Source organism: Hylobates moloch, unplaced genomic scaffold (assembly GCF_009828535.3).
Source record: "Hylobates moloch isolate HMO894 unplaced genomic scaffold, HMol_V3 SCAFFOLD_13, whole genome shotgun sequence".
In the NCBI taxonomy this organism is placed as follows: Eukaryota; Metazoa; Chordata; class Mammalia; order Primates; family Hylobatidae; genus Hylobates; species Hylobates moloch.
In genome coordinates this window covers 89,891,483-89,908,127 of record NW_026652288.1, presented here as the reverse complement: position 1 = coordinate 89,908,127, position 16,645 = coordinate 89,891,483, and the positions used below count along the sequence as shown (strand labels likewise).

At 35.4% G+C, this 16,645-nt stretch overlaps 1 protein-coding gene across 5 annotated transcripts in view; it reads left to right on the top strand.

The window, feature by feature from the left end:
* Nucleotides 1-16,645, top strand: part of PEX5L (peroxisomal biogenesis factor 5 like) — a 789,103-nt gene that overhangs the window by 197,344 nt on the left and 575,114 nt on the right. For 4 of the 5 annotated variants that reach the window (XM_058427079.1, XM_058427077.1, XM_058427078.1 and 1 more), the window contains exon 2: nt 5,020-5,167. The gene's annotated coding sequence lies outside the window, so the exon portion shown is untranslated. Of the gene's footprint in view, nt 1-5,015; nt 5,168-16,645 lie in introns of all 5 variants that reach the window. The other variant, XM_058427076.1, reaches the window with a different exon arrangement.

The following is a 16,645-nucleotide window of genomic DNA, read 5'->3' as shown; positions in this document are numbered from 1 at the left end:
AATATGAATGTTTCTGGGCCAGGTGCGGTGGCTCACTCCTGTAATCCCAGCACTTTGGGAGGCCGAGGTGGGTGGATCATCTGAGGTCAGGAGTTCAAGACCATTCTGGCCAACATGGTGAAACCCCGTCTCTACTAAAAATTAGCCTGGCATGGTGGCACATGCCTGTAATCCTAGCTACTCAAGAGGCTGAGGCTGGATAATCTCTTGAACCTGGGAAACTGAGATTGCAGTTTGCTGAGATCACGCCATTGCAATCCAGCCTGGGTAACAAGAACAAAACTCCATCTCGGGGTGGGGGTAGGGGGAAAGGTTTCTGAATCATATAGAATCAGATATAAAACCTGGTAAATCTAACATCTTAATTTCTTCCAATGGAGTAGAAAGTGGATGTGGGTTCTACCTTTTGATAGGGTCTGTCTTACGATCTTAATGAAAACACATTATCTTTTATTTCAATCATCTGTGGAATTGATGAAACAGAAATTTTTACATTTTCTATTTTAATGTCTTTTGACTCTGAGAATCTTCTATTTTTGTGACCTCTAATGAAACCTGTAAGTTTGTCATTTTTCTGGCAGCTGTGTCTTAAAATGTGGATTCTTTTTGTTATTTTATATCTGCAGTGTGAGAAGTTATTGTACATATTCCTATAAGCTGAAAGTATTTCTTATGCCAAAATGTCTCTCTCTCTTTTTTTGAGACAGAGTCTCACTCTGTTCCCCAGGCTAGAGTGCAGTGATGCAATCTTGGCCCACTGCAACCTCCACCTCCCTAGTAGGAAGGAATTTATATTAAGAAGTATAACCATTTATATTTCTTATGTGAATTGTTTATTCAAGATCTTGCTTATCTTCTATTTGGTTTGTCTTTCTTTTCTTATTAGAGGGTAAGTGTTGGCTATTGATGGCTGTTTTTTGTTTGTTTTGTTTTTGTTTTCTTTGAGACGGAGTCTCACTCTGTTGTCCAGGCTGGAGTGCAGTGGTGCAATCTCAGCTCACTGCAGCCTCCGCCTTCCGGGTTCATGTGATTCTCCTGCCTCAGCCTCCCGACTAGCTGGGATTACAGGTGTGTGCCACAATGCCCAGCTAATTATTATATTTTTAGTAGAGACAGGGATCCGTCATGTTGGCCAGGCAGGTCTTGAACTCCTGACCTCGGGTAATCCACCCATCTTGGCCTCCCAAATTTCTGGGATTACAGGCGTGAGCCACTGTGTCTGGCCAATATGTCTTATATGTTAATTGCTTTTGGAAATAATATTTGACCTTTTTACACTGCCATATCACTGATAGTACCTATTAACATATCATTTAAATTTTTCAACAAGAAGAATGCCATGCTCAATTAGAACCTTAGTTAATGAATTTTAGTTCAAACTCTGCCATAGAAACCCCAAATTTACTTAAAATTTGTGCAGAGATCTCATTTTTGTGTTTAAAAATTTTCTATAAAAATAGAATTAGGACATTGATTAATATAAAAGACATTTTATTAAAATGAAATGATTGTTAAATTAATCAAACATACATAAATCACTTTTGCTATCTACATGAATTCATGTATTCATTCATCAAACATAAATTATTTACTACATTACCAAGTACATTCTAGCCTCTGGATGTGCAATAATCCATGGGATCTGGTCCCCTTACTTTAAAAGAGCTCATGTTTTAGTTGAAGAGACAGTCAAATAAATAATTCAGCAGGGACAAGTTTAATAATGAGACACAGGTTCAGTGCTATCAGAGAGGAAGGAATGATCATTTTTGCTTTGGAAAATAAGGGGGTGCCTGGGAGGTTTCATTGAGAGAGAATAATAGCTCAATTTAGGCTTGAAAGATAGATGAGAATTTCCCTAATCGACAAAAGATAGAAAGTCATTTCAAATAGAAGGGAGAGTATGTCCAAAGGCAAAAAAAAAGCATAACAACATTATGTTCTAGGAAATGCGAGTGGTTTAGTGTTTTCTGAGTGTAAGCTTTGAGGCAGGGAGTTGCTGGAAATGAGTCTGGATTGATATAATGGAGCAAATTATATAAATAATATAGGCATTAAGGGATTTTCACTGTAAGATTTACTTTTCAGATAATCTAGCTCTAATATAGTTACAACCAAAAGAGTAAAATAATCCACCTAAGTTCTTCAAAATAGGAACTGCACAAAAGCTAGATGAAACTATGCAATTGTTTGTTACTTATTTCCCATGGGTATTTTGGGAAATCACAAACTATTCATAAACACATAAATAAAGTCAAAGAAACTCATATATAGACAATGAAATTACATTTAAGTCACAAGTAAAACCAAAATTATTAAATAGAATGAATAATTACAATACTAATACAATGATGGCATTGAAATACTGATTTTAAAATTTTGATTTGGTAATTCCAGTAAAAAATAATTGAAATAAATAAAAAGTCTAATGTTCCATCTATTCATCATTCAGGGGAAAATTCAAGTGGGTATGATGGCCTGCACTTATAGTCTCCAATTCTTAGAAAGCTGAGGCAAGAGAATTGCTCGAGCCCAGGAGTTCAAATTCAGCCTGGGCAACACATCAAGATCCCATCTCTAGAAATTAATTAATTAATAAAACAAATCTTAGAGTGTAAAGCAGTATTTTAAAAAGTTGGCTGAGTTATGGTAAGTTGGTCCATATAAGACAACTATATAATTACTTAGAAAGTTGAAAGTATCTTAATGTTTTCTTACAAATAAAGTTTTTTAAGAGTTTAGGGAAAGGGGAGGTTATTTCTAGTTGGTCAGGATGGTTACTTTAGAGCTGAGGTCATGAATGGTAGATGTGCAATAATGAGTTTGCAGACTTAAATGGAATATAGTCAAGAAAAACAAGATGATACAATATTTAGTAACTGACAAGAGATTTTGGTTAATGGAATTTAATTCATTTCATAGATCTTGACAAAGCCATACCTTTGTTAGCCATTTATCTTCAGGTGACAGTTACAGAAACTTAAACAGCTTAAGCAACAAGGAGAATGTGTTGGCTTCTGTAACTGAGAAATCATGTTTGGCTGCATCCAAGGGTTCAGGCAATTTCATTACTACTCTCTCTGTTACTCACTGTTGGCTCTATTGTTAGGCAGATCCCCGCCTGCTTCATAATGGCTGGAAGTTTCAGAGTATGTGCCAACCTCAGCAACATCTGCAGGAAGAGAGCTTCTCTTTCAACAATTGTCCCAATAAAACTCTCATGATTTTCTCTGTTTGCACTAACTGAGGCCTCAAGCTCTTCCCTTAACTAATCACTGTGGCTGGTAGTTGATTCCTGGTCACTTAGTTCCATGAAGGCTTTTAAAGTGCAGAAGTCTTATTTGGCCAAACTTTACACACCAGGTGTTGTAGGTTCCAAAGTGGAATGACATGGTTGGAATCATCCAATTCACTCTTGAATTTGTGTTCCTCATGCATTCATATAGTCTGTTAGAACTATTATATAAGAGAGCTATAGTCCAGAAGGAAATTAGGATCTTAGAGAAGATATTGTATAGTAAGAAAGTAATTTTATCACAAAAATTAAATAGTTTAATATTCACATATGACTCACATTGATACAAACAAATATCTTATAGTGCTCTGTATGTTCCTGCTCTCAAGGGACTAAAAAACTAGTGGGAGAAATCAATAGTTTAAAAGATTATGACAATATAGTAAATGTGTTGTTAGAGGGTTCCATGGGAGCCCAGAGAAGGGGCATGTTTCTAGGGTGTGAAATGGGATGTGAAAGTTGTGGGCAAATGTGTCTGAGAAGAAAATGTGGTCTCTAAGTATAGTTGAAACATAATTTCAATATTCTCCATAATTTAAATATGAAAGTTCTTAATTGTTCAAAAGAGTAACAGCCGGAGAAAGGGGTAACTTAGCTTTCATTTCCTACAAATCGCTTTCATGGAAATATATTCCACTGACTTCCCACAATTTTCAGCTTATTAATTTTAGGACTTTTCTGTCATCTGTATTATCAGTCAAGGATGGAATTTTGTAATGAAGGAAGAACAAGAAAACCAGAAAGAATTTGTTAAAGGATACTATGATTAAGGCATTTCTTTTGTTAGTTTCTCTGAGTATACTTAAGAAACTCCATTTTACTAAGTGAATAACTAGAAAAATACCTCTCTACACAATTCCTTATGAGAGGGCAGAGAGGCCCATTGGGAAGAAAGAAGGGAAACACCAACGTGTGAGTGCCTGCTCTTTCCCAGATACTGGAATCTGTGCTCTGCAGACTCTGAGACTGGATAACTGAGTGCTGGTCTCAGCTTTACCAGTGAACCAGTACATGGGTGGTCTTGGGTGCTTCTTTTCTTCTTTTGTTTCATTGTCTGAAAAAATGGGAATAATTTTTACATTGCTTACTTTTGCAAGCAGATGTGACTGCTTTCTTTCTCTTCTTTTCCTTCCCTTCCTTTCCCTTTTTTACCTTCCTGCCTCCCTCCTCCTCTTTTCTTTTTTTTTCTAGAAACATTTTATTGGAGCCTACTAAATACCAGGCACTTCGTGTTGCGGAAACAAACATGAAAATGGTGTAATATTAATACTTATTCTCAAACAGTCACAGAGAGTGGGGGAAACTGAATAGTGAATAAGAAATGTCAATAAAGCAGGATCTAAATTCTGGGAATTGGAGGAAACCTTACCTCAGGCTGCTAGTAATCTCTTAATAATTGAGAAAAAATATGTATCTTCCTGCAGCACATACACAGATTTCCTTGTAAAGTCAAACTTGAGGTAAACAACAGCAACTTTAGCATAATAAATTACTCAATGAGCCATGTCAGCCACAATTTGGGTACCCATTCACTGGACCTTTAGACCTTTGGTTTTAAGATAACTCCTTTTACACGGATGTATTAGTAGTGTTAATCTTCTTCAACTGTTCCATAACAATGATTATGGCTACTGACATGCCAGGGTTCTGGTGAGAATTATAGGAAACATGTATATAATAACGTTTTACTAATGTAAGGATTTTTTTTTTTTTTTTTGAGACAGTGTCTTGCTCTGTGACCCAGGCTGGAGTGCAATGGTGCAATCTTGGCTCACTGCAACCTCCGCCTCCCAGTTTCAAGCAATTCTCCTGCCTCAGCCTCCCGAGTAGCTGGGATTACAGGCGTGCATCACCGGGCCCGGCCTACTAACTGTAAGACAGTTTTTAAAATTTCCGTTTGCTCGCTTATGCAACAAATACTTGCTGACTTGCAGACTTCCTCTGTTCAGTACACTGGCTACATACTGAGAAAGTGATACAAATAATACATTTCTTTCCCTGAGTCTATAGGGAGGAAACAATCATGTGGAAACGTATTAGAATTCAGTGTATTAAGAGCAATAATAGAAGGATGTTTGACTATTAAGATGGCTCAGAGGAGGGAGTTTTCTTTTCTGGTACATTAGAGACAGCTTCACAATGAAAAAAAAAAAAAAACTTGAGTTGGATCTGGAAGGATGAGTAAGAGTTTGGCAGGTGAATGTTGAAGTGGGTGATGTGAGAGATGGGAAAGGCATTCTAGGCAATGGGAAAACCATGTGCAAAGACAAGAAACATGGAACAATATACTGTTTCGGGAACTTAAATAATTTACTAAATGAAGCATAGAGCATGGGCAGGGATTTGAGGTTGGGAAAGTTGATAGGAAGAAGACCAGACCCTGGGTCCTGCATGTCACACTAAGAAGACTGGATTTCTTGTCGTGGGCATTAAAGAGTCATTGAGGATTTCAAAACAGGGGAGTTATACATGCCTAGATTAATGTTGTAGGAAGATCAGCCATGGAACAGTGTGAATAATGCATTGGGATAAGCAGAAAGAAAGATCCATTAGAGGCAATTGTGATGGTTCCATTAAGAGAATACTATTAACAACAATATGTTGCACATTTCAAAATAGCTAGAAAAGATTTGAAATGTTCCCAACGCTAAAAATGATAAATGTTCTCAGTGATAGATATTTACCCATCAATGGTTATTTAGGATTTGATCATTACACATTGTATGCCTGTATCAAAATATTACATGTACTCATAAATATGTATAATTATATATCCATAAAAATTTTTTAAAGAAAAAATATCAATTATTTTTTAAAAAAGAGAAATACTAAAACAATAATAGAATATTCCAAATTAAGAAGTACAGAGAAAAAAGCATATTTGAATGGGTGGGAGGGATGAGTTTAATATTGTATATGTTGAATTTGAAATAGTACTACAGGGTTGGCATTCAAAAGTGTGATCTGAAATAGATATATCAAACTAGGAGTCCATAGGCACATCGAAGCTCTCAATATAATTTCTTCTTTTTTTTAAAAAAATGCTTTTTGCTGTGAAATGATATGAATCATAAAGGACACCTCTAAAATCTAATAAATTATAGGAACTCAAACTCAGAAAAAGATGGTTTATCTTCGTGTTGGCAAACACTTGGCCAAATAATGCCTATGTCTGAAAGTAAGGAAGTCAGTCTGACATCTCTCTTATGTCACACAGTGTTGTTTAATGGGGGTAGAAGAGGATATTGGAAAGGTAGAAGAAAAAAGTATGGATCAAGAAGCGATCCATTTACATGTGGAAAGAGGAATAAAAGCTCTTGGCACGATGGGATCATTATCTGCTTGGTTTCTTTTTATTATAATGGAGCTATTATTATTTACCATTTTTTCTGGGCACCAGAAAAGATACTTCTATTCTAATGAAAGGTCAAATGGCTGTGTACATTGTACTGTTCCTCACACCCAAACTTTAAATAGTAGTTGTTTCAAAGTCATACTATTTTTAAGAAGCAAGAGGGAAAAATACTGCATGATAATCTTTTTCTTGTGTTTCTCTTTACAAATAAAACCAAATAATTTTTTTTATTTTGTAAAACAGGAACTCCCTCATTAGCTAGGACTATAAATACTAGAATTTTGTTTGCTAATGAAAAGAAATGCTACAGAGACAAATAATGAGAATTACAGTTTCCTACTTGCACATATTTTACCCCAAATATTTCACAATTTAATCCTCATAACAACTTGTGAGGTAAGCTGGGAAGATGCTATTATTCCCACTTTACAGATGCTCTACCTCCTTCTGATTTAGCCATTTTCAAAACAAGTGAGCTGGAGACTAGGGATTAGGGTCCACAGGAAGTACTGCAGAATTATGGAAAATAACAACAATAATGAAATTTAAAGATCCAGTGCATTATGAATACACATAATTTTGTATTTCACTAGCAGTAAAATGAATGAACTTAACCAAAGAGGTCTGAGGACCTGTTTATATTAGCATTCCAGAAATTATTCCATGAGCAAATGCTGTGTCTACTAAATGCAGTGTTCCTATTGCCCAGAAATTTGAAACCATCATACAAGTGGGTCCAGTATTTATTCCAGAGATAAAGATTGGTAATCTCACATTAGTTTCAAAACTCCCCATATTACTTTATCTTTAGATAAATATTTCCTTTGTACTTGATGACTTTACTGTTTTTAATTTACATTTTATATGACAGCTAGTTCCAAGCATTATTTGAGGCGACTAAATAACAATAGTCTACATTAACTGAGATCTCATTCCATGCCAGGATGTATGGGTTCTGCATGCATTTTATAATTAAATTCTCTAACAATGCTGTAACACAGATAATGTGAGTATTCTTATTACCCTCATTTCACAGATTAAGAAATTTAGGTGCAGAGGGGTCAAATCATACAATGAGGAAGGTTAAGGAGCAAATTCCTATTCAGGTCTGGTTAACTCCAAAACCCATCTGCTATAGATTCTCTTTAGCATAAAGCATACACGAGATATGGGAGGGGAGTACTAAAAAACAGAAGAAAAGCTTTTTGAGGAAGGATAGGATAGCAATAACTTAATTGCTACAAGTACCTCTGCTAATATCCAGCTCCAAGTTTCCTGACAGAGCTAAAAATATGGAACTGTTTGATTTGGAAATCCTCTTAATCTGACAAATAAAAATATAAAATCATCTTTTATTTAGAATAAATATTTAGAACTGTTTCTCTCATGTCCCCATATGATAAAGATATTGGATATGAAAAGAGTCCACATCTTTTATAAAATATTTTGCAACAGATACAGAAGTTTTCTTTAAATGAATAAGTATCTTGCTTGAGATTTGTTAAACTTCTTGGATTGGTGGTTTACTGTTTTTTTTGGTCAAATACTGGAATATTTTTAGTCAATATTTTTCCCAAATATTTTTCTGCCCCATTCTCACTCTTCTTTCATTTACTGGGACTCTAATTTCATATATTTTTGGATGGCTTGAGAACATCTCATGTGCCACTGAGTCTCTTTTGGTTCTTTCTGCACTTCAGTTTGCATAATTTCTATTGACCAATGTTCAAATTCACTGATGCAGTACATTTTTACTTAATATATTGTATTTTTAGTTCTAGGAGTTTTATGTTATTCTATTAAGCAATTTCTAAATCTCTTCATGAATTATGCAGTTCTCTTTTTACTGACTGACTTTGGTCTATGTGTCACATATTTCTATTTCATCACATGTCTAGATATTTTTATTGTATACCATACATAATAGATGATAGGTTGTAAGACACCGAATTTTGGTATCTTCCTCTAAAAGTTGTTGGGTTTTGTTCTTGTAATGATTAACTGGATACGTAGGGATTTGGCTTTATGCTTTATTCAGGAGGGTCTATTTAGGTTTTTCCCATAACCTTAGTGCAAATCTTTTCATTCTGGATATTAATTTATATCCCTAAGATGTGATCATTCTGGGGTATCAGTGGAAAACTTAAGATGCTTACCAAACCTTCCTAAGTAGACAAAACTCAAACTCCAAACTGTCTTCTTTGTGGTGGGGAGAAACTGAAGTATGTGGTCTGATACCACTATACCTACTTTTAAACCTAGGACAAAATGTCCAAGTGAGCATTCTGTACTTGTCCAGATCATGTGCCAATGAAATTTTTACTTTCCTTGTAAGCTGCTACCTGGGTCAAGTTTGATCACCTGAGTTGCTCAGCTAAAGTGTTTTTCTTAGATATGTTCCTGAGAACTGTTGGTATGCAATGGTGGGCTTGAAGCAGAAAATACAAAACTCACTTTTTCCATTTGTCCTGTCTGTTGTTTTGCCCCAGCTCTTCCAGATGTCCATCTGTAAGAAGCTCTATTTTTTCTACTTTAATGTACCACCTTTCCTATTAATTTCTCCAGAAATTCCTGCAAAACTGGGGGGAAGATGAATTCAGGATATGCCCCAGAAACTCTGTTCAGTTTATCTTCTCTTGGGAGCCTTGCTCTAATTGTGACCCTATTGACTTTTCCTATAATGCCAGATTTATTTTGTGATTCGTCTGCTCAAAGTGCAATAAAATATGTTTAGGGATACATACATGGGTGCCAAAACTATAAATATTCACAAAGAAATGAGTAATATCAAAGAAAGTGTGGCCTCTTTAGGGAAAAGAGAAGATTGTGATCAGAAAAGTGCTTACACATTACACCTAAGGTGCTGGTAATGTTCTTTTTTCTTAACCTGGATATATGGTTATTCATTGTGTTATGATTCTTTAATTTTACACGTTCATTTTATATGCATTTCTGTCTGTATAATACATTTCATAATGGAAAGAGAACTTAGTACAACTACATAAAAGGACAAAAGGAAGAGAGAGAATAAGATATTAGCAAGTAAGTTCTAGTTAAATATTTCTGCTGTACATAGAAAAAATAATGTGCTAATTTTAGAAGGTACCTTGTCAAATAGTTGTTGATGATTAATTCAAAGATGCAATTTATTTAAAAAATGTCCTTCCATATGAAAATAAAAAACATAAGTTTAGAGCCTGACTCACCAGGGTTCATACCGTACCTCTGCCAAATTCTAGTAGTGTGATATGGGGAAGATTATTTTTAATCTCTCAGTTAAGAAATCCTGTTTCCTCAACTATAAAATGGGAATAAAAGTAACTACTTCACAGAGCTGTTGTAAGGGATAATAAGTTAGCATAGGTAAAGTACTTCCTAGCATACCATCAATAAATATGTCCACCAACCCTCACCCCAAATTTATTCCTATGGGTATTTGATGATTAGAGACAGAGTGAAATCCATAGTCAAATTAATTCTTTGTATCAATTATAATATACTTTTTCAACTCAGCTTCCTTGGAACTTAATTTTTATTCTAGAGCCAGCAATTACTCATTATATAGCATTGTTATTACATATTCTATTGCCTTATCCTTCGATATCCTTAAAATCCAGTCTCCCAAATACTTTCTCTGTTTAAAGCAAGTGAAAATAGAGGATAGGAGACAGGTATAGGGGAAAAAACAGATTGGATGAAAACAAATGAACTATGAAAAAGAGACCCACAGGAAGATTATAAAAAGTCCTTCCTGTTTAATGAGTCATGTGGTAGACTTTTCTTGCATAGTCAACAGCATCCCAGAAACAAAGTCGTATAAAGAAGCACATAGCCCTAGGACATATATGCTCTACCTAGAATTATTCTTGGATAGACACAGAAAATATTACCGCAGGCTAGCAAGGGCATTTATAGATACTTGGAAAACCTCTCTGGATTTTTTTCTAAGAGTAAACTTATGGAAAAACCTTTTAGAAGCAGTTTGTTAATGAAGATATCACTCCTAATTAAACTTGACACTGAAAGCAACCTATTGACTTCTCTGAACAGTCTATTTTTGGTTTTGTTTCCTAATCTTTCATCATGAGTAGGCATTTTTCTCAGTGCAGAGATTCACACCCATATCCCTCATATAAGCACAAAATAATAATTCAGAAACAGCACATTGATATGCTGAAACAATTATTTTGCTATTGTCAGTACAATAAAAGGTCAAAATGTTGAGTGTAGAATTTGGGAGTAGGCAGACTAAAGATAATTGAGCCTGGAGTAGCAAAAGTGGATCCTGAAATTCAATAGCCCCAAGTTTGAATCCAGGCTCAATCTTTCCCTGCCTCTACCACCTGAAACCAGCTGTTTGATCTCTTTCAGCATGAGAATTATCTTCAATAAAGTGAAGTGTTGCTATGGGATTCAATGAGAAGGCACATGAGAAGGGGCTAACACAGTGCCTCTTTTCTTCCCCCTAGAATCTAGATTAGGACTGGAAACAGATCTAAGGCCTCCTGAGTCTCCCAGGGACTAAAATTAAACTGCTTCCCTGCTCTCTTCCCTTGTTCTTTTCTAACTTGTTCCATGGAAAATGCTTATATAATGCAGCTCTAAGGACCTGGCCATTACTGCCCTCGCCTTGCTTCCCAACACAAAGCTGCCTTGACAAATCAAAGGCAGATTCCCCTAGACTGACGATGGCAGAAGAATCCCCACAGGATGGGAATAGCTTATGTAATAGCCACAATTCCTTCCTCCCAGATTGAATTTCTCCTTGAGATTTCTCACCAGTAGTGCTGTCCCCGCCCTCTGGTCTCAGGAACACTGTTTCCCTAAAATATGGATCAAGTATTCCATGCTTAACTATGACTATAGGAACTTTCTGTAATTTTCCAGTGACATAAGGAACCCATTCATTCTGCATCAAATATTTATTTACTGCCTAGTCCTGTTCTAGACACAGGGGATACAGCAGTTAATAAAACAGACAAATACTCCTTCTCACACGGAGTTTGCATTATTCCATACACTAAGACAATTTAAAAATCGGTTTACCAAACACTGTGGGAAAACACAAAGGAAAGAGACAGAACTGGCAATGTGTAATTTGATAACGTGGCTCATGAATCTGGCTTCTGATTTCTCTTCAGCCTTTGGCCTACACCAGAGTGTTCCCACCTAGTCTTGTCTCAAAGTGTCATGAGATACTGTTCTCCAACATCTAGGAGTGTTCTTAATCTTGAATTGACTTCTGCAAGTCCAGACAAGTAGGGTGTGAGACCCAGAGATATGTCTTCCCAAAATCAACTTCTTGCCTCAGGACTATCCTCTCTCCCTTTCACAAAACAAGAAGCTGGGTTAGGGAGGGACTCACTGCCTGCTCACAGGGATGTGGTCTTTCCCTGTTATCTCAGAGCAAAAACATTATTGGAACACAATCCAGGAAGTACAAAATTAGCAGTGGGGGCTACATACATACTGCAGCGTCATGGAAGTGAAGGAGAATGGGGGATATTAAGTCACATACACATATGCACACACATACACATACAAGGATAACATTTTAATTTAATTGCTAGGATTATCCTAGGTTTTATTGGTGACCCACAACTGTGTGAAAATACTCTTGTTTCTCTCAGATAACAAGGCTTAAAAATTCATGCATTCTGGAATATATTAAGATTTCTTATGAAAAATGACATGCACACTTGCTATATACATGCATACTTTGTAACAAGATATTTTGACTGGCTTAGCTGGGCTCAGACCTTGGTGGTAAGGATAAGATCCTTTTCCCACCTGTTTGGATTAGGTATATATTTTAACTATGCAAAGCATTTTTACCCTTAGTATATTCACCTTGAGTTCTTGAGTTTTCATGCTGTTTTGCCCTCAGGTCCCCTGAAGAATAAGATGTTAGATAGTTAAGATTTCTTATGCAACCTTTAGCTGGAACATTATTTGACAGATTATACACACACACACACACACACACACACACAAGAATTATTAAGGAGCATTCCTTTATTTAATATAGAAAATAGCATTAAAAAAACACTTCTCCAACTTTAAATACCATGGCAAATTGTCAGGTTCTGCTACATTCTTTTTTCAAGTGACAGTGCTATTAAGATACTATCACTCTGTGCACTCTTCTGGTATACTTGCACTGTGAGATGATTGAAAACCCTAGATGTCAGTGATTCTGTCAAGTCTAGTTGCACGTATACCTTTCCAAACTTCACTGAGAAGAGACTTTGATTCTCAAATAATGTTATGAAGACTTTCATAACTCATCAGCTCTCTGTTTTATGAGTTTTTAAATGTAATTTACATTACTTCATAGTTAATTCTTTTCTCTATGCTTCCCAAGGGATTTTATGAAGTTTTTTTTTTTTTTTATAAATATCAATGAAGCTCTTGATCATGCAGCCTCCATATAACCCCTTTTTTTCTTCCAACAAGAGTTTGTTCTTTGGTTCTAACATTTGCCTCTCCCTGAACTCCTCCCCAGTCCCGCTAAGGTTAATCTAGCTCCATCCCTACTTCCAGGCACTGCATGTGCTTGGGGCTTTTCTTATAATATCATATATATGAGGAGGAAGTTTCATAGCAAGGAAACTAGGAGTTGAGCTTGCACAGTTTGGTCTCAGTTACATGCTGTGTGCATTTGGTTAAATTGCAACTGTCTTCTTGGCTTATCTAAGTGTTGTGGTCCCAAGAATGAGAATACTCTTCAATTACTTTATCTTTCCTCTTTTTCTATAATATATTACAAACCCATACATATCCCCTTAAATTTACAGACTTACTGTGTTCTCTTTCCACTAAACTTACATAATTTCTTCCTCCAATAAAGTAGATTCTATTCTAATCAACATTACCTGAATCCAATAATGTAAATGATTTCTTAGGTGTAGGTGAGAAAACTGTTCTATAAATGAAACAAATGTTCAGTTTTTCTTCAATTTCATCCTTTTTAGTCTGAAAAACTATTTATTACGGAGATAGCTCTAAAATGAGCTTTCATTTATATCTACAAGAAATAAAATTAATTAATGTAGTCCACATTAAAATAAGGAATCAGTTGAGAGGAAAATCCATTTCCATCATAGCATCTTCAATTACTATCATGATTAGTATTTTAATTACTCTTGCATCCCTTTGTCTCCCAAAGAGAAAAATTTAAGTGCTCTTCTTAAAAAGGTAAGTTTTCACTATCAAGAAAATGAAAAGACAACCTACAAATGGGAGAAAATATCTGCAAATTATGTATATGATAATGATAATAGTTTAATATGCCAGAATATACAAAGAACTAAAACTCACCAACAAAAAGATAATTCAGTTATAAAATGGGCAAGGGACATGAATAGACATTTCTCCAAGGAAGATAAATGGCCAATAAGCACACACAAACAAAGCTCGAAATTACTAGTTATTAGGGAAATACAAATCAAAATAACTATGAGGTACCACTTCGCACCTACTAGAATGGCTATGATAATTTTTTTTAAATACAGAAAATAACAAGTGTTACAAGGATGTGGAAAAATTAGAACACTTGTTTATTGCTGGCAGGAATACTCCTAGGTATATACCCCCCAAAATTCTATTCTACGTATATATGCCAAATAATTGAAAATAGGGAGTGAAACAGATACTTGTTCACGGTAGCTTTATTTATAGTAGCTACAAGGTGGAAACACTCCAAATGTGCATCAACAGATACATGGATAAACGAAATGTGGTATATACATAGAATGGAGTAATATTCAACTATTAAAATAGATGAAATTCCTTTACCTGCTATGATATGGATGAACCTTGAAAACATTATGCTAAAGTGAAATAAGCCAGATGCAAGGGACAAATAGAATTTCTAGAATGGGAAAATTCGTAGAGACTGAAAGTAGAGGAGGTCATCTGGAACTGGTGGGGAACAGAAGGAGTGAGAAGTTATTGCCTTATGGTTATAGAGTTTCTGCTTGGAATGATGAAAACGTTTTGGAAATAGTCGTATCAGTTGCACAACACTGTGAATGTAACAAATGCCACTGAATTGTACACTTAAAATGGATAAATGGTAAATTTTGTGTTACATATGTATATTTTATCACAATTTAAAAATTCAAAAAAATGCAAAGTTATATTAAGGATGTGTCTCATTTTGGTCTGCTGGTAAAAATCAACGTGATTATATCTGTTATTCCAAAGAAACCTGAAACATGTTTTGTTCCTATACCAAATTTTCCTTAGTCTTGGCATATAAAAGCCATCTTCAAGAATTTTTTAAAAGTCATTTTCTCAGTATTCCCATGAATATAACAAAAAATTCTAGAGTTGGCACATTGATTTCTATTATAGGTATGTAACATCAATAATTCAAAACGATATATCATGAAATTCTTTTAACTCATGGCTCGTATTCTTTCTGTAGCCAAATAGTGCTTGGCAAATTTACATGGCTCCAAAGAGTACCATAATTTACATTAACAGGTTTAACTGAAGTAGTAGTTTAAGTGGAAGGTAGATGTTCTTTATGAGCTCTAATGGAAAGCATCAAGTTTGAAGTGGTACTCAGGGATTTTTATCTTGAAGGAGGCACTAACATTTAGAGACACATTAAAGGCTTGTTTTTAAAAGAAACTGAAAAAATAATAATGAAAAGGTAACTTAGGAATTGCCTCAATTTCTTTTTTGGATCAGAGAATTACAATTCTGGGAGCAAATGTGTTATAGCTTTTGAAGATCCCTTGGGTTGGTGCAATGAAAATCTGCAGTGTTGTGTAAAATTTGAAAATGCTTTATCCTTACCAGTGGATCACATATAATGTCTTTAAAAGTTTAACATACTTATTTTGCAAAAGAAAATGTTAAGAAATGTTAGATTTGGATGCCAGTTTTTTTTTGCATTCCCTCAGTTGGCCCCAAATAATCACAAGCAGCATTAGAAATGAAGTATTCCTTTCATTCCTACCCACCCTCCCCAGTCACCCTGTTAGCACCTGCTTGATAAATCGCAGCCAATCACTGGGGAGCAGAGTACTCCTAGGAACGCTTGACAAATTCAGATGCTTCTCTATTATGTAAGATCAAAAGGTGTTGAGAAAGATGATGTTCTGTGCAGGACTGTATATGCAAAGTGGCCCCCAAATGCCAAAGGAGCCAAGAAACCAAAGGATGAGGCAGACAAATTCAGTTTGATGGAAAGGGTGGTTTATTGGGGGAACTTAAAAATGGAAGCATGGTCTTGGGTGGCAGCAAGACAGGTAGATCTCAGCACTGTTACTGCCCAGACCCGTGACTTATATACCATAGAGAAAGGGTACATGTGCTCTATAAAGGTAACCCTCCAGAACAGGCAAGAATGTTGTAGGTACCATAGCCTATAATTTGTGTGATATCATCAAAGTTACTTTGATCCAAAGGCAGGATTTATAGTGAATACATGTTCTTACAATAAGGACAGTCAATAAAGTAGGAATCAGGAGGCATTTATGGAACTGAGGTTAATCAGAAGTTAACATGGCAGATTAGCATCGAAGATGGAGTCACTTTTGTCTCCACAGATGGAGAGGTGTTTGAGACTTAAATACTAATATATGTCTTCAGTAACTTCTGCCAAATAGCAGGACAGATTAAAGAAATTCTGTCGGTGAAATATCCCAAAGGTGTTCTTCAGTTGAACTGTCCTGCTTACAGGGTTCGTAGAGCCAGATTTGCTTCCTACTTCTACCTAGAATAAGGAAACTTTCTTCACATGACATTCTTCGTTTCACAGAATGACCTAACTCCTGGCTTTTATTATTTTTCTTTTCCTTAATTTACAGATCATTTGGATTATCCCAGGTATTAACTGTATTTTAACCTTTGGAATTATATTTTGTTTGTGCTACCTTTTGGAAATGTGCTAACATTTTTGGAAAGACGGAAGGAAACTTTTTATTTTAAACAAAAAGATAGCTACATTTAACTGATGTTTATTATGTGTTAAGAACTCT